The following is a 27,380-nucleotide window of genomic DNA, read 5'->3' on the forward strand; positions in this document are numbered from 1 at the left end:
GCGATATTGCATTCCTTCTCCGAGGAACCAGTCTCGCGTCCACGGCTTAGGACGGTTCGCGAGGAGAGAAGAGGGACCGGGCAGCCTTGAAGGTAACCAAGCTATCGAGCCAGGAATTTAGGATGGTATACCTCCCAGCCCGCTCGTTTCCCATCACAGCCGAGAGGAAGGTCGCGAGTAAGTACGAATGACCCCGAGGACTGACGAAGGTTGGCGTCTTTGTCCGCGCCCCACATCGACGTAGGTAGCTTGATTGAGGAGGGATATTCTCGACGACGGCATATCAAGAACTTGTCGTTGGAAAGGTCATCAAGGGCGAAAAAGTATCTGAATACCTCTTCGGCTTGGTGAGGGGTTGTTGGTCGGGAGGCCAGCTGAGGCCCAAGCGCTTCCGTTGGTGAGAAATCGACGATTGCCGGCCGAATGGAGGCGAAGTAAACTTGCACCCAGAGTTGAAAGACCTAGAGGGGACCGTTTTGGTATGGGTCGTTCTTGTGAAGGGTCGTCTCAGCCAGGCAGCAGAAGAGATGGGCAAGAATGTTAAGACTAAGTGACAGGACGTGGCCACTAGCCAGGGCCTCAGCTACCGGCATGTTCTCGACCAAGCATTTGTTCGATTTGGTACAACAAATGTACTTGTTGAACCAATAGAAGAGGAAAGCTTCATGTTCCCCTTCTCGCAGGGCCTCTTCTCCTCAGCCGGCAAAATGGAGATAGAGGGTGTTGTAGTTGAAGAAGTTATTATGGAGTTTTTGAACGTCTTCTTTCGAGGGGATTTGACCCTCACGGCTCAACGTCTCAAAAGCCCGTCGGTCGAAAAGCATTTTCAGGTCAAGATTCGACGGGTACCCGGAGAGGGCAGCATCGATGGGGATTCCAGTTGCTGAAGTTCCCAAAATGGCGGTGACATCAAGCATGGTGGGGCCGATGGGACCAAGAGGGAGAACCATGGTGTTGGTGGCCGAACACCAGAAGCATAGGGCGGCTAGGAGAAGCTTCTTGTCGAGAACGACATCCATAGACGAGAGGAGGATGGCGTCGTAGATACCGAGAGCCTTCCATTGCTCACCGAAGAGCTTTTCCATTCGAACAACCCAGGCTGCCTAGGTTGTAGTGGTCGAAGGCCAGGAGCCTTGAGGTTTCGCCGCATCCCATCTCGACCATTCAAACCCTTGGAGCAAGGGTGATAGGCAATGCTCCTAGAGAAGTCCAGTAATGGCTGACGGTACTGCCGCTTTAAAAAGATAACCCAAGATTTGGTGAGAAGTACTCATGTCACTTTCAAACCGTATAGTTTTGATCGAGCTTCGATCAAGAATCTTTTGACACTGATCACATTCCCTGGAAAGTTTGGAGATGAAGGAGGCCATTGTGGGAAGGATAAAAAGTACGATGTGAAAGGGGTTTTTCTGGGTTGGAGACTTGAAGATGAAGACTCGGGGAAAAGGAAGGTGCTAGAGCAATGGCAGAAATTCAGAAAATTTGAACGCGTAAAGGTACAAATGAGAGGATTTCGGTATTTATAGGACGATGAAGGGAAGGGCAATCGTTCGAAATTCGAAATAAAGGGTAGAATCGACCAAGGAATTTGCTAATCATTATGAACATTCAAAAAATCCAATTGAGAAGACCGAGGGTTTCTTGTTTTGGGGGACGCACGATTGCGTGTGACGGCGAGATTTATGGTGAAAGACGGTTTGGCGTCTGCACGATACTGGATGGTTCGTAGATCGAGGCGGCGTGGTGGTGTTCAGCAACAAGACCATGATGATATGACGGTTCAAGGGGCTGCACACTCCAAACGTCACTACGGATTAACCCTATAAAAGAAGGCCACGTAGAATGGTGGTTAGCAAAATCGAGATCATGGGATCGTGTTCAATAAATGCACCTCGGAAGGGGAGCATTTGAGTTTTGAAGTTTTAACTTCGCTTCTTCAAGGCCAAAGCTCAACCAGAGGGTTCAGATCGAAGGCCTCAGAAGCGAGGGGGCAATGTTTAGGCCCAAAATAATAGTTTGGGCCGAGTAGAGAATCATTATCGGCCCGGAAGGCCTTGCGGCATGGATCGTTCAGTACGTGGGCCTCCAAACCTAGGTCGGCTAGGTCAAGACGTAGGATAAGTCAAGTCCTGGTGCAATAAGGAGTCTCGGCAGGATTAATAACCCGAGAGCGAATCCGGCTCAATAAAGGACTAGGTTCACAGTCATAATGAAAGTAGGATTGGTCGAGTCAGTGTTTGATTGGGAGAAGAAGTCCTAGTCTGAATGGGGTTTCAACTCGACCTTGGGGGGAGCCGTTGCTATAAATAGAAGAGGTTGTGCATCATTTGAACCCCCGACAATTCAACACAAAACTGCCCTGCGCAAGCTTTCTCAACAGCTTTGAGATTTTTTCTTTTCTTTTCTCGCTGACACATCTTCCGTTGGCATCAACAGCACTGTGGAAGCAACCGGTGATATCTTAAGTCGGCATAGATAACTCTGTCATCGTAGAATCAGTCGGTCTCGCAGTATCTTCCGTTGGCATCAACAGCACTGCGGTGAGGACGGTTGGTTACCTTTCCAAGTCTCGGTCGAGAAGGATTTCTGGATCCTTATTGATTGAGGTCATCTCATTAGCCTCATCGGCGAAGTGAGGTGTTACAGTATATCGAGCTCGGTGCATTGCTCGCCGAGTTATTTTATGATTGGATATTCCCAAGTGGGATTTAGAGTTCAGGCATTCGGACGGCCGAACCACGTTCACCATTAAAACTTATATTTGCTTTGAGTATTTGTGCCCTTACACTTTGGTGTCGATTCGGCGTGAGTTTACTCTAACGAATAACATCATTGTGACTGAATCCGACGACGACTACTTGTCTTCAGGTTCGAGAACCCAAGAGGCCGAGACGCGTTCCTTCCTCAGTCGCAATCGCAAGACGCAGGAGTCAGCCGCGCACCTAACGCAACATCAACAAATTTACTCCTCGGCCGAGCTCGACCGACGAGTTGGCACGCCCGCATTCACCGAAAGACGTAGTTAGCTTATAGATTACTCGGTATGCGCGCCACGTAGGCTTGGTAGTTTCTAGGGTCAACAGAATGGCAAGCCCTAACTTTTCCAACGTCCTCAAAACCCTAAACCCTAATTTTCTAATATGTGATAGTATTGTTGTCCCATAGGCACTGTCTCTAAGTCTGGACCAAAATATTCCCACATCCAGTTCTTCATCTTCACCGTTGTTTGTCACCAAATCATTTCTTTTCATCATCTTCTCAAGGGCCCTAGTGTTCGACTTCATTTTCACGCACTCTATCTTCGTGATTATGAGATTAGTAAGTTCAATAGTATGATACTGCCGACATCATCGAATGTAGACTGAAAGGATGATAAGAGAGATGTCCTTCCACAACAATTCCCTACTATTACTACTACTACTACTCGTCGCTCTTGTGACAGGACTTTGTCCAAGACGTTCGGGGAGATAGACGGAAAATAAATATTGATTACCTCTCTGAGTTAATGAACAGCAAGATTATGTTTATTGGTTCGATAGTCCACAACCCTAATAAGGACCATGAAGACAAAGATGAAGAAACATATCGCATCATTGAATGGTTGAATAAATGCGAAACATCTTCGGTTGCATAAGTTTCTTTTGGGAGTGAGTACCATTTATCCAAGGAGGAAATAGAAGAGATAGCTCAAGGCTGGAGCTTAGTCAAGTGAGTTTCATTTGGGTTATTAGGTTTCCAAGGGAAGAGAAAATTACTAGGTCTGAGGAGGTACTGCCATAATGGTTTGCAGAGAGGGTAGGAGAGAATGGGATGATAGTTTTGGGCGCCACAAGTAAAGATATTGCAGCATTTCAGCTAATAAACCTAATAATCCTACATGTCCTCCAGGTCAGCAATCCTCGTCAACCCATCAATCTAAGTTCGTGCAGTTTGATTTACATGGTTTCCGCTCATCAACTCAAAGTTAGAGTTTGGATAACACACGAACTCTTCAACAGATTTAGAAGAGTCACAGTCCTTCTTCACCATGACTCTATCTTCACCGTATATACCTTAGCTTCAGTTTATGTTTTTGTAATTTGAATTCCCTTGTAATCTGTGATAATATATACACCATAACTACCTGATCTTGTAAGGTATATTTAATGAAGTAAAGGACTAACTCATCATTAACTAAGTTAAGCTTATGCAATCAGTATTAAAAACCCTAGCTTAAGTTCTTTCATGGTATCTTCGAGCTAAAATCTAACGACAAAACAACTCAATATTTTTTTTTCCTCTCTCAAAATGTCTTCCAATTCCTCCCCCATTCCCCTTCCTGTCCTACCTAATGCCTCTAATTTCATCACGATCAAACTTGATCATACCAACTGTCCCCTCTGGCAAGCCCAGATGCTCCCGTTACTCAAGAGTCACAATCTTGTTTCATTTTTAGACGGAACAAGCAAGTGCCCTCAGGCATTTCTCAAAGATGCCGATGGTAATCTCACTGATGTTGTCAAACCCGACTTCAAAGCATGGATCCAGCAGAATGCTATGGTCGTATCTTGGATCAACTCCTCGGTCTACCCCACTCTACTTGCTGTTTTGATTGGGAAAACTAGTTCTCATTCCACATGGTTAACTTTGCATGAAGGATATGACTCTCAGTCTACATGCCGACTTCTCCAGCTATATAGTGAGTTAATGAATACTCACATAAGTGATTCCTCAATTTCTGAAATTTTGGATAGGATTAATTGTCTTGCAGATACTCTCTCTCTCTAGTTCTCCTATTACAGACTCCGACATTGTTGCAATTGTTTTGAACAACGTCTGCCCTGCCTATGAGAGTATCGTAGCCTCAGCCCAAGCTCGAGACGAGGCAATTTCCTACAGTGCTTTGGAGGCACTTCTTCTTGGTGCAGAAATGAGACAGAAGATGCATTCTGGATTTGGTAATGACAACACACCCATTGCCTTTGCTGCTGTTCGCAATGGTAGTTGTGCATCTAGTGGCTTTCGTGGACGTAGTTCCTTCTCAGGTTTTAAGGGATGCAGTAGTCCCAATGGTGGTCGAGGTCCCTCTGCATCCCGTCCCTGCAATCTAGTCAATCATCTTTATGGATCTCAGTCTCGCCCTAATGGTGGAGTCCTAGGGCATTCTCCTTCTCACGGTAATTTTAATACTGGTAGAATTCAATGTCAAATTTGCAACAGGCATGGACATTCTGTGATTGATTACTATAATCATCTCAGCATGTCCTACGAATGGAGAGTTCCTGCACCTAGACTTCAAGCTTTTGCTGTTGTCGGCCCTCCTGCTTTTCCTAGTGCTCCGGCCATTCAAAATTAACTCTTCGATTCTGGCGCTAATACACACATCACTAATGATCCCACTCAAGTTATCAACCTTCATCCTTACAACGGTATTGATCAAGTGAATGGTGTAAACAGTGGAACAAGTTTGCAAATCTCTCACGTTGGTAATTCTTGCGTTCTCACACCCCAAGCCACTTTTAAATTATCTAACATGCTTATTTGCCCTAATGCATCCACAAACGTTATTTCCATTCATAAATTTACCAATGATAACAAATGTTCCCTAACCTTATATCCCAACTCCTATGGTGTTTAGGATCTTCACACGGGGAAACTGCTTTTTCAAGGCCCAAGTAGGAATGGATTTTATCCTCTTTCCAGTGTTTCATCATGCAATAAAGGAGTCTCTGCATTTGTAGGTGCTAAGGTGTCCAATTCTATTTGGCACTCTAGATTAGGTCATCCATCATCCCATGTTTTAAATTGTTTAATTTCTAGAAATAAAATGTTTGTTAATGGCCTTGTAACTAGTGATTTTTGTCACTCATGTCCGATGGACAAGAGTCATAAGTTACCTTTTAGTTTGTCTAGTTCTAGGTCAAGTTTTCCTTTACAATTGATTCATTCGAATGTATGGACCTCACCTTCTGTTTCTATCAATGGATTTAAATATTATGTAGTGTTTATTGATGATTTTTTCATGATATTCATGGTTGTATCCATTAAGATTAAAATCCAATGTCTTTTCTACTTTTGTTAATTTTAAAAAGTTGGTTGAAAACATGTTTAGCACCACTATCAAATCCTTTCAATCAGATAGTGGAGGACAAAATGGGGTTTTAGAATGAAAACATCGTCGTATTGTTGAAACTGGACTCTCACTTCTTGCATATTCATCGTTACCAACTTTATTTTGGGATGAAGCATTTAACACGGCTAATTATCTAATTAATCGTTTGCCAACTAAGGTCTTGAATGATGAGTCACCTTTTCAAAAAAAAATTCTCAAATCTCTTAAATATGATATTCTTAAAGTTTTTGGTTTTGCATGTTTTCCATATCTTAAGCCATACAACTCTAATAAACTGCAGTTTAGATCAAAACGTTGTGTTTTTCTTGGTTATTCATTAAATAAACAAGGTTATAGGTGTTTACATTTGTCTACAAGCCGATTTTTTTTGTCCCGTCATGTTATATTCGATAAAACAATATTTCCATATAAAGAATCCATCTCTACTCAATCCTTCACCTCATTTACTTCCTCGCCTAACACCATCATAGATATAGATCCCATCACGTCACATTTCCATCAATTTTTCAATCCCACTCCACCACTACCTTAGCCTATCCCTCCCGTTGACACACATACACCAACCAACCCTACCCATTCTACCAACCCTAGCCCTGCACCCTTACCATCTCCCACTCCAACCCTCAGTACCTTATCCTTATCCAATCCTACCACTAATCTACCTATAGATCCCATAGGATTTAACCAACCTGCGAATGCAAGTACATCGACATTAGCCTCTTCATCTCAAAGGACAATTCCTTCTACACATTCCATGGTCACTCGTGCAAAGGAAAGGATTCACAAACCCAATCCCAAATATGCTTTTGTTTTAAATGTAACTAATGATGTGGTTAAGCCTGCTTATTTCACACAGGCAAATAAATCCCCAAAATGGAGACAGGCTATGGCAGATGAGTTTAATGCCCTCCAACGTACTGGTACGTGGTCCTTGGTGCCATTTCATCCATCTCTGAACGTTCTCCCAAATAAATGGGTGTACAAAATTAAGAGGCATTCTATGTTTCCATACAAAGATTCAAAGCTCATCTTGTGGCACATGGTTTTCACCAACAAGCAGGAATTGACTACAGTGAGACCTTCAGTCCCGTTGTCACTCATGCCACGATCATACTTCTTCTATCCATTGCTCTGCATTACAATTGGCCCATTCGTCAACTCGACGTCCAAAACGCATTTTTACATGGCTCTTTGGCAGAAGAAGTTTATATAAGACAAGCCTCAGGTTTTGTTGACCCTCAGTTTCCCTCACAGTTTGTCTTAAATAAATCTTTATATGGTTTGAAACAGGCGCCTTGTGCATGGTTTCAATGTTTTTCTCACCATCTTGAGGACTTGAGATTTTAGGATTCCATGGTATTGGAGTATAAATGTATTTGCTGTGGTAGTTTCATTATAACAAAGTGTAGGATCTAATGTAAACCTTTGGATCATATTCCAATTGGTATTTAGATTAGATTAGATTAGAATGAGTCATAGCTCATGACATGTGCAAGCATCTTACATGATGACTTAGAAATGAATGGTTGTGATGGATTTGTAATGTTGTGAGAGAGTAAAGTTTTTCTTACTCCTCCAACGTTAAATCATGCTTGTTGAGCTCTTTGCTTTTAGAACAAGTTGAATACACTGAAATCTTGAAGAAAGCTCTGCTCTCTGTGTGTGTGTGCATTTTACTGTTCCATTGAATCTACCAGAAAATCAAACACAAATATGGCCTCAGAGCCAGGTTGGATCTCAATCTGGGCGTGAATCTGTGACAAGGGTTGCAGCTAAGGAACTCGACAGAGAATCGAGTTTGCTGCGATTGAAAAACAATCTGAAAATCACTGGGTAACTCGATAACAAGTCTAATATGGCTGGATCGAGTGGTGCTGATCTTCGAGCACCGATTTTCAATGGGGAAAACTTTGATTTCTGGCAGATAAAGATGAAGACTATTTTCAGATCTCACGATCTGTGGGATATGGTTGAAACGGGGTATAATCCTCCAATGAAGAAAGAAGACGAAGAACTCACTACCGCTGAGCTAAAGCAGCTGAAGGAGAACATGATCAAGGATGCTAAGGCTCTCGGGATTATTCAAGGTTCTGTGTCCGATGAAATTTTCCCACGAATCGCTATTCTGGAAACAGCAAAAGAAGCCTGGGATATACTGAAGCAAGAGTTTATTGGAGATAAACAGGTGAGATCTGTGAAACTTCAAAGCTTAAGACATGATTTTGAATATACTCGAATGGGTGAACATGAATTATTTTCTGTGTATCTTGTGCGTTTGTTTGATCTCATTACGCAAATGAAAAGTTATGGTGAGAGTATTGGAAATCAAAGAATAGTGCAGAAATTATTGATTAGTCTTCCTAGATCCTATGATAGTATTGTAGCTGTGATTGAGAATACACGGGATTTGGAGACAGTTGATGTGCAGGATGTAGTTGCCACTCTAAAAGGGTTTGAGCAAAGAATTGAGAGACACTCTGAAAATAGTACGGAAAAAGCCTTTGCTAGTTTAAGTATAGCTCCCAGGAAGAACAATTACAATGGCAATCAAAGTTTTAAACCCACAAAGAACTGGCAGACAAAGAGTAAGAAATGGGATAACAAATATGTGCATCATCAAGGAAAATTTATTGGACCTTCTGATAATGTCAAGAATGCTTGTAAGTACTGTGATAAACTTCATTTTGGAGAGTGTTGGTTCAAGGGAAAACCAAGGTGCCATAACTGTGATAAGCCAGGGCATTTTGTTAAGGATTGCAGGTCAAAGAAGGTTACTCAACAGGCCAATTATGTCAAACAAGTGGAGAACAATCCAACCATGTTCTATGTGTGTATGGCTGTTGCAGTGAAGAAGGGAGAAGATGTTTGGTATGTTGATAGTGGCTGCAGTAATCACATGACAGGAAGAGAAGATTTACTGGAGAACATTGATAGAAGTGTTACTGCCAAAGTTGAGATGGGCACAGGGGAGTTGGTTAATGTAGTTGGAAAATGAGAGTTAATGGTTGCAACTAAGCAAGGCAAACGGTACATCAAGGAGATCATGTTAGTACCTGGTTTAAAGGAGAATCTATTGAGCGTGGGACAAATGATGGAGCATGGATATTATCTTGTGTTTGGGGGAATTGAAGTCAGAATTTATGAAGACTTTACATGCTCTAATCTGGTTGTTAAAATTCCTATGAAGGGAAATCGAAGTTTTCCTTTGAAGTTGCAACCAGGAATACAAATGGCTATGAGGGCAGGTGTTAAACAAGCAGCTGAGATATGGCATAGAAGACTCGGGCATCTAAATATGAAAGCTCTCATGCAACTTCAAGAGCAGGACATGGTGACTGGTTTACCTGAGCTCAGAATGAATTCCACAATATATGAGGGATGTGCTATTGGAAAGCATTCTAGAGATGCTTTTCCTAAAGAAACAAATTGGAGAGCTGCACTACCATTGGAGTTAATACATACTGATATATGTGGACCAATGCAAACACTTACCAAAGCTGAAAACAAGTATTTCATCACTTTCACAGACGATTGTACCAGAATGGGATGGGTCTATTTTCTGAGAAACAAGTCTGAAGCATTTGGCATATTTAAAAGGTTCAAGGCAACTGTTGAATTACAAAGTGGATTCAAAGTGAAGAAATTAAGGAGTGACAGGGGAGGGGAGTATACTTCTCTGGAATTCTCTCAGTATTGTGAAGATCTTGGCCTAGAAAGACAACTCACAGTGGCCTATTCTCCTCAACAGAATGGTGTTGCTAAGAGAAAAAATAGGACCATTGTAGAAATGGCTAAATGCATGATGTTGGAGAAAGGGATTCCATTTGAATTTTGGGCAGAAGCAGTTAACACTGCAGTCTACATTCTCAATAGATGTCCTACCAAGGTGTTGCATAAGAAGACTCCATTTGAAGCTTACAGTGGAAGAAAGCCTGGAGTAAAACACTTAAAAGTGTTTGGATCCTTATGTTATGCACAGGTTCCATCACAGATAAGGCAGAAACTGGATGCAACAAGTGTAATGTGCATATTCCTTGGCTATGGAACGTGTGAAAAGGGTTACAGGTTGTTCAATCCTAAAACTAACAAGGTTGTTATTTCTAGAGATGTAATCTTTGATGAGAACTCTTGTTGGGATTGGAAATCTGGTAATAAGAAGACTATGTCCATCTCAGTTCCAAGTGATGTTGATGGAAGCAAAGAGAATGAGGCTGAAGCTGTTGAAGATGATGCAGTATTTGAATGCACAGAATTACTACAGGAACAACATGAGCAAGTTATTGCTTCTTCTTCAAGACAATAAGAGCAAATGGATCATACCAGTTCACAAATGTATGATCATACTCCATTAAGGTTCAGAAGCTTAAATGAAGTTTATGAAAGGTGCAATTTCTGTGTGATAGAACCTGAATGTTTTGAAGAAGCATCAGGAGATGAGGCTTGGAGAAAAGCTATGTCCACAGAGATTGAGATGATCGAAAAGAATGACACATGGGAGTTGGTCAAAAGGCCATTTGATAAACCTGTAATTGGTGTAAAATGGGTTTACAAAACAAAACTTAATCTGGATGGTTCAGTGCAGAAGAACAAGGCACGGCTAGTGGCTAAGGGTTATTCTCAAAAGCCCGGAGTGGACTTCAACGAGACCTTTGCACCTGTGGCAAGGCTTGACACCATTAGAACTCTAATTGCATTGGCAGCTCAAAAGGAATGGAAGTTGTTTCAATTGGATGTTAAGTCTGCATTCCTAAATGGTACACTGCATGAGGAAGTATATGTGGATCAACCACAGGGATTTGAAGTTCAAGGACAAGAAGATAAGGTCTAGAAGTTGAAAAAGGCTTTATACGGTCTGAAACAAGCTCCCAGAGCTTGGTATGATGAGATAGACAATTATTTCAATCGATCTGGTTTTGAGAAAAGTCAAAGTGAAGCTACTTTGTATACAAAGTTCAGTGATGCAGGTGTGCTTATTGTATCTCTGTATGTAGATGACATTATCTACACAGGGAATTCTGATGAAATGATTCAAGAATTTAAGAAGGATATGATGAAGCAATATGAGATGTCAGATCTGGGATTGTTACATCACTTCCTTGGTCTGGGCATAATTCAAACAGATAAGAGTATATTTATTCATCAGAAGAAATATGCCAAGTCACTACTTGAGAAATTTGGATTGAAAGAATGTAAAGCAGTAAAAACACCACTTGCAGTTGATGACAAGTTAGCTAAGGAAGATAGAAGTGAGGATGCTGATGAAAGTTTGTACAGGACAGTGGTTGGTAGTCTGTTATACCTGACAGCTACTAGACCTGATCTAATGTATGCATCATGTTTGCTGGCAAGGTTCATGCACAAACCTACTAGGAAACACATGGGGACAGCTAAAAGAGTCTTGAGATATGTGCAAGGCACATTGGATTTTGGAATCGAATATGTGAAAGGAAAAGCTGCTGTGTTGATAGGCTACTGTGATAGTGATTGGGCAGGAAGCTTGGATGACATGAAGAGCACCTCAGGCTATGCATTTAGTTTAGGTTCAGGAGTGTTTTCTTGGGCTTCTGTTAAACAATGCAGTGTGGCTTTATCTACTGCAGAGGCCGAGTATGTAAGTGTTGCAGAAGCTACAACACAAGCAATGTGGTTGAGGTTTGTTTTATCTGATTTTGGAGAAGAGCAAATGGAGGCTACACCTTTGTTGTGTGACAACACTTCTGCCATAGCCATGTCTAAGAATCCAGTGTTTCATCATAAAACCAGGCATATTAATCGGAGGTATCATTTCATAAGAGATGCCATTCAAGACGGGACAATTGAACTGCATTATTGCAGCACAGAGGAGCAATTGGCAGACATCTTTACCAAGGCTCTTCCTAAGGATCGATTCGAATACTTGAGGACTGCTCTTGGTGTGAAATCAGCAAAACATTTAGAAGGGAGTATTGGAGTATAAATGTATTTGCTGTGGTAGTTTCATTATAACAAAGTGTAGGATCTAATGTAAACCTTTGGATCATATTCCAATTGGTATTTAGATTAGATTAGATTAGAATGAGTCATAGCTCATGACATGTGCAAGCATCTTACATGATGACTTAGAAATGAATGGTTGTGATGGATTTGTAATGTTGTGAGAGAGTAAAGTTTTTCTTACTCCTCCAACGTTAAATCATGCTTGTTGAGCTCTTTGCTTTTAGAACAAGTTGAATACACTGAAATCTTGAAGAAAGCTCTGCTCTCTGTGTGTGTGTGCATTTTACTGTTCCATTGAATCTACCAGAAAATCAAACACAAATACATGGCAGATTCGTCACTGATTACTTTCTTCAATGGCACCACGATTATCTATCTGTTAATTTATGTCGATGATATACTAGTTATGGGCAACAATTCAAGTCATATCTCACAACTTATTACTCAACTTGGCCAAATGTTTTCAATGAAGGATCTTGGCACATTACATTATTTTTTGGGAATGGAAATCAAAATCAAGAGGACTCCCACTACCATGTATCTCTCTCAGTCAAAATACATCCTGGACCTACTAAAGAATACTCAAATGGCTGATGCAAAACCACTCACCACTCCCGCTGCAGCTGGAAGAAAATTGAATTTATATGATGGTGAACCATTGTTGGATAGCACAGATTTTCGAAGCATAGTTGGCACACTACAATATTTTTTTTTTACACGACCTGACATTGCTTTTGCAGTCAATCAGGTCTGCCAATATATGCATTCACCCACCATTGCTCACAGGGCTACTGTCAAACATATTTTACGTTATTTGAAGGCTACACATAATCACGACTTTGTGTACAAATCCAGTTCCCTTACTCTCGTTACTTTTGCCGATGCAGACTATGCAAGAGATCCGGATGACCGTCACTCCACAAGGGGCTATTGTATTTTTCTTGGAGATAACTTAGTATCATGGAGTTCAAAGAAACAACGCGGTGCATCTCGATCAAGCACCGAGGCCGAATACCGACAAATGGCTTATACGGCAGCAACATTATCATGGTTTCGTCACATATTTCAAGATCTTCATCTTCCTCTTAAACCACGACTGTTATGGTGTGACAATATCAGTGCCTTTGCCGTTGCTTCTAATCCTATTTATCAGGCTAGGATGCGACACGTTGAAGTTGACTACCACTATGTTCGAGAGAAAGTGGTGCATAAAGAGCTAGTTGTTGGCTACGTTGCTACTACTGACCAAAATGCTGATCTGCTCACAAAAGGATTATCTCCCACTTGATTTAGTTTTCTTCTTTCCAAGCTTCCCATTCGTCAACGATCGCTTAGCTTGCGGGGGAGTGAACCTAATAATCCTACATGTCATCCAGGTCAGCAATCCTCGTCAACTCATCAATCCAAGTTCGTGCAGTTTGAATTACATGGTTCCCGCTCATCAACTCAAAGTCAGAGTTTGGATAACACACGAAGTCTTCAATAGATTGAGAAGAGTCACAGTCCTTCTTCACCATGACTCTATTCTCACCGTATATACCTTAGATTCAGTTCATGTTTTTGTAATTTGAATTCCCTTGTAATCTGTGATAATATATACACTGTAACTACCTGATCTTGTAAGGTCTATAAAATGAAGTAAAGAACTCACTCATCATTAACTGAGTTGAGCTTATGCAATCAATATTGAAAACCCTAGCTTATGTTCTTTCGCTAGCGTCGGCAGATTAGTGAGCCACTGTGGATGGAGCTCGGTGTTGGAGAGCATGAATTTTGGTGTTCCAATTATAGCAATGCCTATACATCTTGACAAGCCATTCAACGCTCGATTACTAGAGGAGCTCGGCGTTGGCGTGGAGGTTAAGAAAACAGGAGGAAGTTTGCGACGAGAAGAGGTAGCTAAGGCGATCAAGGATGTGGTGGAAAACAATATTGGGAGGTTATGAGAAGAAAGGCAATGGAATTGAGAGACAACATCGGAAAAAGAGATGATCAAGAGAGATGGGTTGGTGAATGAGATGGTGCAACTTCGAATTCGTACGACAGGAATCAATTAATTAGTTAAGCATGCAAATTAACTTGCAATAATATCAGGACGGTGTATTAGATACACCCAATAATAATAAATCGTGGTAATGTAATAAAGAGTTTGCTCACCCGCACATCGATCTCCTGCACTTCTTCACGAGTGAACGCTTGAGATTTAATTAATTGAGATAAAATTAAATCTCAGACATTCATAAATGAATAAAACAAATGTGTGGGTGAGCAAAACTCGACAAAACCTATCAAACTTTTTAGGTGACAAGGGTTTAGCTTTAGCACATTATCGTTTGTGTTGAAAACCCCTGTTTCGTCCATTGGAATTCGTCTTTGAGTTTATGTTCTTCAGTTCTCCTTTTAGAAAATGCAAATGGATAAATCGGGAGTGTCAAAACCATCACCCTTAATTTAAGCTTTCAACGTTTCATAACATAGAATTCGTTTCACTTTCAAAGATTACGAACCGGAACATCAAAACACAAAGAGGTGTAAAATGTGCTCAAATGGAAACCCGAAAATGAAGACGAAGGCGAAGCACAAGCAAACAAGAAAACAAACAAACAAACACAAACTACATAAACACAGATCCATTAACCTCTGCAGCTAAAGTCAGAAATAATGCCAAAAAAATTGTGGCAATGTAGTGTACTAAATCAAAGACCTTGCTGATCAAAGCCTGCTGTAGGATCTCAACTTCTAAGCAGGCCAAGGTCAGCCTTCTTGTCTTCTCTGTTGAACATTTATGTCCTATCACCTATGTACGTAAACGTTATCCAATCACTCAAATATTCGACAAGCAGCGCTAGAGCCCCATCGGATTAGCAAAGATAATTGTGTCGTAAATACTTGACAAGAACTGCTTCGAAGACACGAGTACAAGACATAATCTTTGTAAGCAAAGACACTACTGTAAACTAAGGCAAAATTAGAGTTATGTGTCGAGTACCAGAGATCATACTAAATATGTGCAGAAGACTAAGCAGACGGCATGTCAGACAAGAAAACAGCTTGAGTATGACTCTGATAAAGTTCCGGTCATGCCATGGGTAGAAATTGGTTCGAGAACTGTTAGGACGAAGTCCGGAAGTTGCTTTGTCTGATGGATTGACATGAGGACGGAAAAGTTTGCACAATCTAAGGCAAAGACAGTCCTTATACCAACAAACAGTTTGCAAAATTGACAAGCTGAAGCAAGATTCAAAGCACAGAATGCATAGAAACTGTAACGGAGAATGATAAACCAAATTTTGATTGTCATTTCAACACGATTTCATAAATCCCTTCCACTCGTTAGCAAGTTTCAACCATGTATTTTGAACTTCTACCAACGTCTAAAACTAGATCCTCCGGGGTGGAAAACCTCGACCCGTTAGAGCAGAACAAAAGAATAAAAATGTTGAGGCGACAAAATCCTAGCAGCATGCCCTTCACAATTAATGATTTCAGACAGCAAAGACATATTCACGAGACGCATTCACAAGAAATCACCAGTTCATATCAACAACACAAGTTACAATTTATCCCGGACCTGCTTCATCGATCCTTCTCGTGGAGAAATTGTGTATTCACAACTTAAAACACATACGTCCATCAACTAATTAGTAGCTTAAGAAAACTACAGACAGTAACAAAAGAAATGCATCCACGCTACGCATTGAAGAAGTGTACTACTTTACCAACAAATGGTCCATGAAGACTGACAGACAGGCAGACAGACAGTAATTTCTTAATCAAGCAGGCTGCTGTCGATCATTAAAGCCCTTATTCACTTCAACAAGCAAAGCACAGACATCCAAATAATTTTTATATGATTAAATTGCTGAGAAACCTTTGTGACCGAAAGGTCCCGGTTTGAGTAGTGGAAATATTCTCTTTTTCAAAGCATGGATACCCTTGCAAAACTGGGAGCATTGTTTACTTGGGATCGCCATTTTTATTAAATTGCTGAGCAAATAAAATGAAACTATATTTCATAAGATTAACTCGATGTTTGGAAAATTTGGGGAAAATTACACATACATCAACATCATCACATTAACGGAGTCTTGTTCTTGACATTTCAGTCCCCATGAAAGATGACGAACAGTATGCTCCTCTACCGCCTCTAAAATTTCAAGGACCTTTCACTTCCCAAATAAATTAGAAGGAAAAAAAAAGAACCACAATGGAAAAACATAAAATAAATCAGAGGGTATGAAATTTGTTAACTTTTTGGTTTTTTTTTTTTTAAGAAAATACGTATGAAATATGCCTGGCTCCATCCTGTTTGCCTTTTCCCGACCAATAAAGGTTGGATTTTTCGTCATTTCACAGAGAGAAAGAGCTACTTTGTAGTGCTCTCTGTCTGTGAATGCACGAAAATGTCCCTCGAAATAGAAAAGCATGGTGAGAAGGTACCTCAACCTCAGGGGCAACTGGGTCACTGCACACAGTGGGAGAAAAGGAGAAGGACGTCGACCTGTCTTTCACAGCCATTGCAAGCCAAGCGAGCACAGACAACTCTCTCTCTCTCTCTCTAACTCCTACTCTCTCAGTCGTTTATATAAGCTATTTTCCTCTGGGTTTTGTTGTGGGGTATTGGGAGAGAGAGAGAGAGAGAGAGAGAGAGAGAAGAGGGTGGGGTTTTGGGAGGGGGAGAGAGAGTGAGAGAGAGAGAGAGAGAGAGAGAGAGAGAGAGAGAAGAGGGTCGGTTCTTGTTGGTGGTGTATAATGGCAAATTTGATTGGTTGGGGGGAGGTAGTTTTTATGTTTTGGCAGGAAACGGCATTACGCTTTTTGGATTTGGGGAGGCCGGTGAAGTGCCATTTTCAACTTTCTCTTCGTTTCTTTTCTCCTTACAAACACTCACCCTTTTGTCTTCTTTTCTTCTTTTTCTTCTTTTCTTCTTTTTCTTTATGATGTGATAAGATAATTTTTCACAGGAAATGATGGATTTAATAACCAAAAAGAAGTTTAATTAAAACAAATCCAAATATGATACATGTTCGTACTAGTAATAAATAGTGTATGGTAATATCACAAAAATTTTGAGTTCAAATCTTCTGTATCCAAAATTATTTGTGATCTCAGACGTTGCATTTCCCCCTCTTCCTCACCTGAAGTCGAGCACACCAAAGGCTGAATTAGGGTACAATTTCTATGAACAAAATCGTGGAAACCTTCAATTTTAATTTTTAAGTTCAGCTTGCATTTAAAAACTTGTTTGGTAACTATAAATTCAAAACTAAAAGTTAAATTTTGAAATGTAGCTTAGTTTTGGACTTCAGTTTCCTTTTTTTAGGTGAAACCTTAAAACAATGATCAAACATGTTTTGAATCTTCCAAAAAAGTAAAAACTAAAACTTAAAAAATAAAATGATTACCGAATGATCCATTAATATACAAGAAGATTAGTTTATAACAAGAATCCAAATACTATAGTCGAAAGAGAGATCGGCTATTAATGAATGACCATCGTGACTCAATTGGAACCTATTCTCTTTTTTCTTTTTTTTTTGAAGAAAGTCCTAAATTTAAATTCTTTAAGCTGCTTAATACTACAATCTAGTGATATTTTTTTTCACTTGTAAGTGAGAGGTCTTAGGTTCAATTCTTATTGAAGGAAAATTTGAACCACATTATTACTAGCTCATTGTAAGACTAAGCCCACATCCTCTCCCTTAGATAGAGTAGATAATATAGTTTGTTCAAAAAATAAAAAAAATAAAGTCCCTTGCGACAATTATTGATTTCAAAAAGGAAACAGGGAAAAGAAATGAGTATTAGTTAACGTGAATCCATAGATGATAAATTTGTTGATACAATAAATAGTGCATGACAACACAACGAATATTCAATTCAGAAATCAATTCACTATTAATTACTTGGAGAAAAAAAAAAAAAACCACAGCCCTACAGAGGGGAGGAGCATATCCCTCTCATTGTTCCTAAGTCTCATCCTTTGGCGAGAATCAAACCACTTTACTTGTAAATGAAAGATTTTAAGTTTGATTCTCGCCAAGCGAATTTGAACCACACTATTATGGCTAGTCGGTTAGTCCATTGTGAGACTTAGCCCACTTCTCCACCCTCTTAGTATAAATATTATCGTTTGTTAAAAAAAAACAAAAAATCCATTGCGATGACGTAGTATGAGTTATGCATAGTTTTTAGTACCCCAATCACTTATTTTTTTGCTCATCCCTCAATATAGTTCATCCTCCAACATGCTTGCTTTAAATTTGTCCATTTTCTCTAATTTTATTTCTATCCTCAATTTAATTAGAGATTGTTTAGTCATTCAAATGTATCAAAATAAATCAACTGTAGTAATAATATTCATCCGTCTTTGTCGGAGCGTAAAGTTCTCATCCTCGGTAAAGGTTATGTGTGATTCGTAATCTGCCATCACAAACATGGTTTTCCAAACATGAATAAGCATAGTTGCCCACGTGGCTAACCTTATAATAGTTTGTTGTGAAGAAGTTGAGGTTCCATAATAAAACTAACTGAAAATATGACTTTAACTCCTCAAACTCAATTTCTTTCATATAAAACCCGACATAACATTTTTACTCGAATAAAACCCAATGACTAGACTTCACATAAGCAAATTCATTAATTATGACATTTTAAAATTTTCGAATGCCTAAAATACCCCTTTTTGCATGTTTAATGTGCACAATTAAACATATGCAGATTTTAAGGAGGATTAATGATTTTACAAAAATAAAATAATAAAAAAGGCACAAATATTCTAAATGCATTGCATGTTATATGAATTTGGTTGATTCATGTTTCTCTCACTTCATAAAATTTGCTTCTAATTTGATATAGGAATTAATTTGGAAAGTTTTCTTAATCTTAATAACAATTTTCAATTTAAATATATTTTTTAATGAAATAGTCTATCTTTTAAAATATTTATCAATAAAATAATGTACCTATATATATATAATTTTTTTTTTGCCAACTATAAATTTTTACCATAATTTACCTATATAATAATGTACCTGTTATTTAATTTTTACAACACTAATGTATCTTAAAAAATAATTTACTTATTGTTTAGTTTTAGCAAAAATAATTTACCTACTGTGTATAATTGGTGAAGCTAATGATGTACATATTGTTTAATTTTTTAAAAATTAATGTATGTACAAAAATAATTTATCTATTGTTCAAATTTTAGGATAAAAATTTACATGTTTTTATTTAACAATAATGTATCTACAATTTTATTTTTGTATGAATATAATTTACCTACTTTTTAATTTTATATGAAACTAATTTACCTACTGTGTCAGTAATGTATCTACAATTTTACATACAATATTTACCTTCTCTTTTTTTTCACAACAATAGTGTATCTACAATTTTGTTTTTGTATGAATATAGTTTACCTACAATTTAACTTTTAAAAAACTGTATCTTCTATTTTATATTTTACTATCATATATATGTTTCTGTGTTCGCAAAATAATTTATCTAAAGTTATATAGTTAAGAGATTGCTAATGAATTATATTAATTCATTATTAGACTGATATAAGAAATTGTTAAAAACGTTAGCCATAATGGTTGGCTAATAATGGTTGTATGAGAACAGTTATAGAAAGTTGTGGCATAAATTGTAAATAACTTATATTAATAGGTTACTTATTTTCTTATGTGGTAATTTATTTAAATTTTGGGTTTTGATTGAATGTTTATTCATAGGTGGGTTTTTATCTGAAGTATATGAGTTGTATGGGTCTATATCTAAACAACCCTAAAACTAATTGGTAATATGGGGAGTAGTGTAATACTTATAAGCGAGTGCAATGTCTATTCTTTTCTGGACATGATATTAAGGGGGTGAATTCAATGGGGATTTTGAGGGATTTTAATTCTTTTTTTTTAAGAGAAAATTAGAATTAGAAGCCTCATTTTAGACTTTTGTAGACTAAACATTTATGCTTTTTGAGTTTTTGATTAACCTTTTGAAACATTTGATTAAGATACTCAGACTTGAACTACTTCAGATTAATTGAAATTAATTTACATTTAAATATCTGCTATATATTTTAAATAATTTCAACTATATTTAAGTCTAAAAATTTAAACTTTTCAAATCTAAATGTACATCCACGCCAAATGGAAACATACCAATATTAAATGAAAATGTACCAACATCAAACAAAAACATAACAACCTCGAATTAAAATGTACCCAATTATAAACTATCTTAAAATGAATATTCATCTTTTTGGAATGTTTAAAAATATGTTTGATTTATACACAATGCTCTAGATAGTCTTGTTTTTTCGTAGATAAGTTTCTGGAACAACTTTAAGTTGATTAGAGATAAATCCTTATTATTGTAGATAATGCTAAATAATAATGATAAATCATATAATTTTGAATTAACAAAAAGGTTATTATATGTTGATTAATGACTCTTTCTAGAAAAATAAAATTAATTAAAGTAATTTAAACTTTTACATTGTTAACGACTATTTCTATAAAAAAAATTAATTAAAGTAATTCCTCATTATTAGGACAAAAAGTAATAAAATTTATGTTTTGAGAACAAACATACCAAAAATTCAAATGTACCAAAAACTAAATGTACCAAAAACTAAATGTACCAAAAATTTAAATGTACCAAGAAGCCAAATGGATCAAAAATTCAAATGTACCAAGTAACTAAATGTATCATTATAATCAAACGTACCGATATAATCAAACATACCTAACAACGAGTTTTGTTACATTCTATTTAATTTACTAAAATAAATATTTTAATAAAAAATTAAAAAAAATCTTAAATCATCATAATAAGAGATGCATAAAAATAGGAGGAAAAAAGGGAATGCTAACGTGAATAGACTTCTAATGAAATAAAATTAAAGTACCAAAATTGTAAGGAAAATGTTTAATCAAATTTGCAAAAGGAATGGATGTTTAGTCTATGACATTTAAAAACGAGGCGTCTAATTCAAAACGTCCCTTCATTCAATTATAATTTTAAGTGATTTTCTAAAATTCAAGGCGTATTCAATCAAGATTTTAAGATAGTTTGTTAAAATTTTTAGAAATCTGGATGTATTCAATTAGGATTGCAAAGAAATTTATAATATTTCAGGTGCATTCAATTAGAAATTGATTTTTAAAGAATTTGAAAAAGTTGAGAATTCGAGGGAATTAGAGAGATTTCATAGTGTATTTTAAGTATTCACAAATCTTACATCTCCCCAAGAGATTTCGAGGAAACTAAATCAAAATTTTACATGAAATCTCTACAAATCAATTAAACTCCATAAAAATCTATGGATTTATAAATCCTTTAAAATCTCTCAAATTCTCAATTGAATACACCATAATACTCTCAACATGTTGTACAAACGTCCTAATAAATCTCGTTATCGACGAACTTCAACAACACACACAATCAACAAAACCGCAAAGAGAGAGCAAAATCACCACGCACACCCTGCAAACACATGCATGCACACCCAAAAACACAAAGACAATATAGTGCTTCAACTTAACATGCATGCGTACGTCCACTCCGGTGACACCCGAGATATTTTCAGCAGTAATAACCCCTTAAGTTCTGGAGTATAGTTGCAAGTGCGCCATTACTCGGCTGAGAGAGCATGAATATTTTCATCTAACCCTAAGTTTTTCAAACGAAGGAATAAATTTCATATGTTTGTTTCAGATCGAAAGAGACGTTCTTACAGAAGACGGCATCGATGTCAAAATCGTGACCTTCTGACTTTTTCAGTGAAGCAGAATGTCTAATTCGATGTACCCAAAAGTTGTTTACAGATTGGCATTTAATACGATCCAACCGTTTTAAATACACCTTGTTATAAAATTGCAAATTTGCAATGCACCATGTCGTTCTATATCTGAGTATTTTTTTCTTAATTTGAGTTTTTTTTTTTTTACTTGTTTTATTAGTACCCAACAAATTGCTGTTTACATCCCACATTTACTTTTTAGATTAAATAATATCTTAATACATCCCATTTACTTACCCAAATTACCCTCACACCCCATTTGCTATCGTACTAGGGCATATCCGAGGAGAAACCAATTTCAAAATGAGAAATGCAACTCTTAAATTGTGACTCTCAGGAGGCAATGTGAAGCTGCTCATCTCAAGGCCTCATGAAAACCCTTTCTCTGAGAGAAGCTTTTGGGAAGAAAATTGGAGGCTTGTCTTTTTTGTATGCATGAATGCTCCATTAACATGGTCCAATACATAGTGCTTGCAACAATCCCAAATTTTCTGTCACCATTTTTTATAGCACCCCTCATATTCAAACACCAAAATTTCCCAAAAATTAAACAGGTTTTTTAGGGCTGGTTTGGTATTGCTGTGCTTTGAAAAAAAGCTGCTGTGAGAATAAGCGGCTGTGCTGTGAGAATAAGCGGCTGTGAAATAAAGCCAGTAGAGTGTTTGGTAAACTTTTTTGTGAAAGTGCTTTTGGAAAAAAAATTAGGATGATAGTGTGTCTTTTCATTAAAGGAGCACTGTAGCTCCGTGTGCTTTGAAAAAACTGGCTTTTTTTCAAAGCAGCAAATAGCAGCTTCAGCTTTTCCTTTGATTTTCAGCTTATTCTCACAGCAGCTTCCAAAATAAGCCCTTTTTTTCAGTTTACCAAACACAAAAATGACCCTCAGTTTTTTTTCACAGTGGCTTTTTTTAAAATCACCTCAATCCCAAACGGGCCTTAATCAACTTGAACAACACCCGCTTGAAAGTGTTGGCCAATTTTCAGAACTGGATGATTAGAATAACCCAAAAACCAAAGTGGTGAGAGAAATAAGAATTAGGGCATGTAAGTCATTTCATATTAGAGCATACAAGGCATTTGATATTTAAATTTTATGTGGGGTGTATTCATCAATATATGGAGTGCTAATAAAACAATCTTTTTTTTTAATATTTAACTTCATTATTATTTTTATTATTTTTATTATTATTATTATTATTATTTCTGGAATAATATAAATTGTTTCTTGAATTTTATTTTATTTTATAAAATGGTGGGAGTTGAAGTGCAGGACACCAAGTGACCCACTGAACAATGAATACCAATTGCCAAACCACTCAGTTACTCGAGTACAAGGGTTTGGTTTAGTGGAAAAAGGGCAAAAGTTTGGAACTTATAATTTGAGTTTAAGCTATTCGAATGTATTTTATAGCGTTATCTGCTCTGATTTAATGTACGGTTTAACTTAAGAATAAAAAATACATTACCGCACCCGCATCATACGGTACCAAGATTGCATGTGAGGGAGATTTAGTTGGTCATCCATACATATATATGAATTAATTATCTCCCTTGGAGCCCGGTTTTTGTTAGATCTCAACTTCAACCCTACCTTTTTTCGTAGAACAAAAATTACAACACCTTGCACCCTGAAAAAGTAGCATTGTAAATTCATTATATATAGTAGTTAGGGACCCAATTGTTAAGGGCCACATGGCTAAAGGTAGGGCCCAGCCGACGTTTGAAAGGATGAAGAACGATGACGTCTTGAAACGGCCGACAAATTTCTCGATGGCGGAGGACGACATTCAGATCCGGTTTCCGGTAGCCATCCAATTTTTCTTTCATTAAAAAAAACGAATAAAAAACAAAACAAAAATAAGAGACCAGTTAGTGGTTTTGCCATGGCAGTCCATCATTTCGGTGGCCAGAAAGACTCACAGAGACATTTCTGGCCACTATAGTGCGATTTACCAGTGTCACAAATCGAATCCAAAACGTACCGTGTGAAATATAGTCTTAAAATTCGTCCCTAATCACTGAACCACCCCATGATAGTTCATCATTAAAATATTTATCTTTATACTTTATACCTATTTTATTCAATTTATGAAAGTGCCTCATAAAGACCAATACAATTCTTTATAGTGTAGTTTGGACGGCAAATATGTTTATGAAAACCCACGAACACCACCATCTTTTCTAATTGTTGTGGCATTTTTAATAATCCTCTCCACATCTGAGACCAGCGAAACCCGTGGGCCAACCCAAACACAAGTCAGAAGTTAGAAGAAGCCCCACAGAATTGTTGTCCGAAAACATCCCCATTTGATCTGCTTTTACATTTTACGTTTCTGATTGATTTTTTTTTTAATAAACAATATTTTTTTACACTAGAAAGTGTGAGATTGAGCTAAGTTACACAATATGCGCAGTAATGTAGTTCAAATTCGTCTTTAACGAGAATAAAATATAAGACCTCTCACTTTCAAGTGAAAAAAAATATCAGTAGATCGATAAACAAAAATATTATAAGGATGTCAGACGCAAATGTGGCATATGGGTGTAATTAATCCAGTGTTTAATTATTAATAAATGGTAGCAATAACATAGGCCACAGCCCTCCAGAGTCCTTTCTAATTGTATGGCAGTTTGGCAGCGGGATAAGTTAACAAATTATAAAAGTTGATCAAGTTTGTTAGGCCCTAACGTCAACAGTTTGTTGTGCCCTAACGTCGCCAGGGCAACTTACATAAATGGGTTCACATGTCTGTCCAATGCATATTGACACATGTCTGTCCAATGCATATTGATCGAAAACAACACATAATAGTGAACTCATTCTACGTAAGGCTTTTTAGAACTCGTATTTTTATTTTAATATAGGAGGTATCCTGCCACATTAATGATAGACCAATTCTCATTTTCATACAGTTCAGGTATCATATGAGGCATTAGCGCACTTTTTAACTCCAGATAAAACAACATTTCCAAATAGAGTTGATGACTCCAAAAAACACATTTGTGGAAATTTGAACTCTAATTAAAAATTAAATACTTTTGTTAGCTTCCAACTAGACCCACACGCTCGTGTTGAAATTAAAACCAATGGGCAAGAAGCCCCAACAACAACAACCCCAAGAGTCCCAAAACCCATTTATTCATAGAACTTTTAACGAAACATTTTTAGTACTGTTCATTTTTAACGAAAATGACATTTTTACTCTAAAAAGTCACTCATTGTATTATTCACTTACAATACATTTTTGTCCTTTTGATTAAAACTCAAAGTTTTAAATCATTTTCATTAGTTTTCCTTTTATCCAAATATCACCAAAGAGAGACATCATTTTTAGAAACTCCAACGGCTCGAGGATTATACCTAAATGGAATTAATTAAAATATTAAGATATACAACCCGACGGAGAGTGATCTGCCACCCCATTCTTTGTTTTATTTGCTTTGCCATTTCTTATTCGGTAAAAACAATGATGAATGGGAAGAAAAAAAGAGATGAGCATCACTGCATAACTTGAATGCAATGAGTGCTAATCTACATTAAGACACGCAATTTTTTTTTCAATTTTACAAGTGTGTTTGTTTTATTTTAAGAAACAGTTCCCCTTAATTTGTATAAGGCATCAACATTGTGTTTTTGGTCGAGGTAACGTTATTTGTTCCATATGCAGTGGGATGATTTTGACAAGGAGAATGATAACAATATAGTTTTTCTTCTTATCTCCTGTTTAATTATGATCGTTGTTTATGTTTGATTTATAATTCAATGACAAAAAGTATAGAGATATGTGGAGAAGTGAGATGGAGAAAAATAGTGTGCGGTTCAAACTTACCATCTCCCTTTTGACAATAGTAGAAGACAGAAGAAAGTTCGCAAGATTGAATTAGTCATTAATTTACCCTAACAACTAGAAATGATTAGAAATCATATATTATAGTTACGCAAATTAAATCCAATTACCAATGCCAAAGAAGAAGAAGAAATTGACCGCATTGACTTGAATTGTGATAGTGTTGAGAGTATGAATTTCACATCAGGAAAAAGAAATATCTTGCATGTGCTTATGAGTAATTGAACTACTCTTCATATTGCTAATTAGTTATATGGTGGAACTCCAAATCTCTTCATGGTATCAGTGGAGGTTGTCTCATGTGTAAAGCTCAACGGTTACACGTGCTCCACAACACCTGATTTGTGTTATCTACGTGCTAGGATTAAATTTCAAATCAGGAAAAAAAATAACCTTGCATGTGCTTATAAGCAATTGGATTGGGGTGTATTATCCACACACCCCATTTTACTTCTCACACACCTTTTTAATTTTTGGCCGTCGAATCGGATGAATTGAAGAAGATCAACGGACGGTGTGTGAGAAGTAAAATGAGATGTGTGGATAGCACGCCCCATTGGATTACTTATAAGTGTAAATTGTTGAAATCATTGGATTTGCAGGTAAGCTTTTGCTTAATTGGCTTTTAATCTCCGCTGTTATTGCTTTGTTAGAGTTAAACTTTAACGCTTGAAGTCTGAAATTCTTCGTTTGAATACTTAATTGGAAATTTTGGTACATTCCTCGTTTGAGTGCTTAATTGGCTTTCATTCTTTCGAGTATTTCTGTATGCACGAAGAAATCTTCTCTCTTCCCGTGTGCTTGTATCTCATGTGTTCAAGCAGTTTCTGTTAAGGTGGAATGAGAGAGAGAGCTGAGGTGGTACAATTACAGAGAGAGAAGAAGAGAGAAGAAGGCTAACATAAATAAAAGTGTGGTTGGACATTTTTATCCCTACATTTAATTGAGATTTAACAGAAATTTTCCTTTTGGGTTGAATTTGCTAATAATCTCCTCCACAAGGGTTTAAATTCTAATTTTTTTTACCACAAAAGCTATCATCTGAATACCCTATCACTACAGGGACTATTAATCCGATTTGACCTTATTTATATGGTTGAAACGAAATTCACCCACCTCAATCTAGTCTCCTTGTCAATATAACAAAGAGTTGGAGTAGCATCATTTCTTCTTAATAAGTTCCAAGTTTGTAAGGGTATTGCATGAGATTTGTAAACCAAATGATGTGGATGTTGATGATTTGATTATTCTAAAGTGTTGATTGACGTGCATATTTCATATTCGTGACACATTAATTAGTTTGCAAATTTAGTTTCAAATGTTGGCTTTCCTAGCATTATCCATTTTATAAAGGATAATGTTACGAAGACCAAATTTTATACCAAATTTACAAACCAAATGTTATAATTGATGATTAGATTATTACTTAAACATTGATTAACGTGTTTTTTTTTTTATTGATAATACATTATTTCATTTGTAAATTTGATTTAAAATTTTAATTTCCTAACATTTTCGTTTGTAAATATTCTCCCTAATCCTTTGTTTTTTTTTTTGTTCCTTTTTCACGTGAAGTAGCTCTTGTACCCTTAAACTGGGACCCATAATTCGAAACTTCTTTTTGTAACTTTAA

The 27,380-nt window shown here is 37.2% G+C and overlaps 1 pseudogene; it reads left to right on the forward strand.

Moving 5' to 3' along the window:
- Window positions 1-1,215: 1,215 nt before the first annotated feature.
- On the forward strand, window positions 1,216-21,628 carry LOC126603059 (UDP-glucosyltransferase 29-like; annotated as a pseudogene).
- Window positions 21,629-27,380: the final 5,752 nt, after the last annotated feature.

The sequence above is a fragment of the Malus sylvestris genome, chromosome 15 (genome assembly GCF_916048215.2).
Source record: "Malus sylvestris chromosome 15, drMalSylv7.2, whole genome shotgun sequence".
In the NCBI taxonomy this organism is placed as follows: Eukaryota; Viridiplantae; Streptophyta; class Magnoliopsida; order Rosales; family Rosaceae; genus Malus; species Malus sylvestris.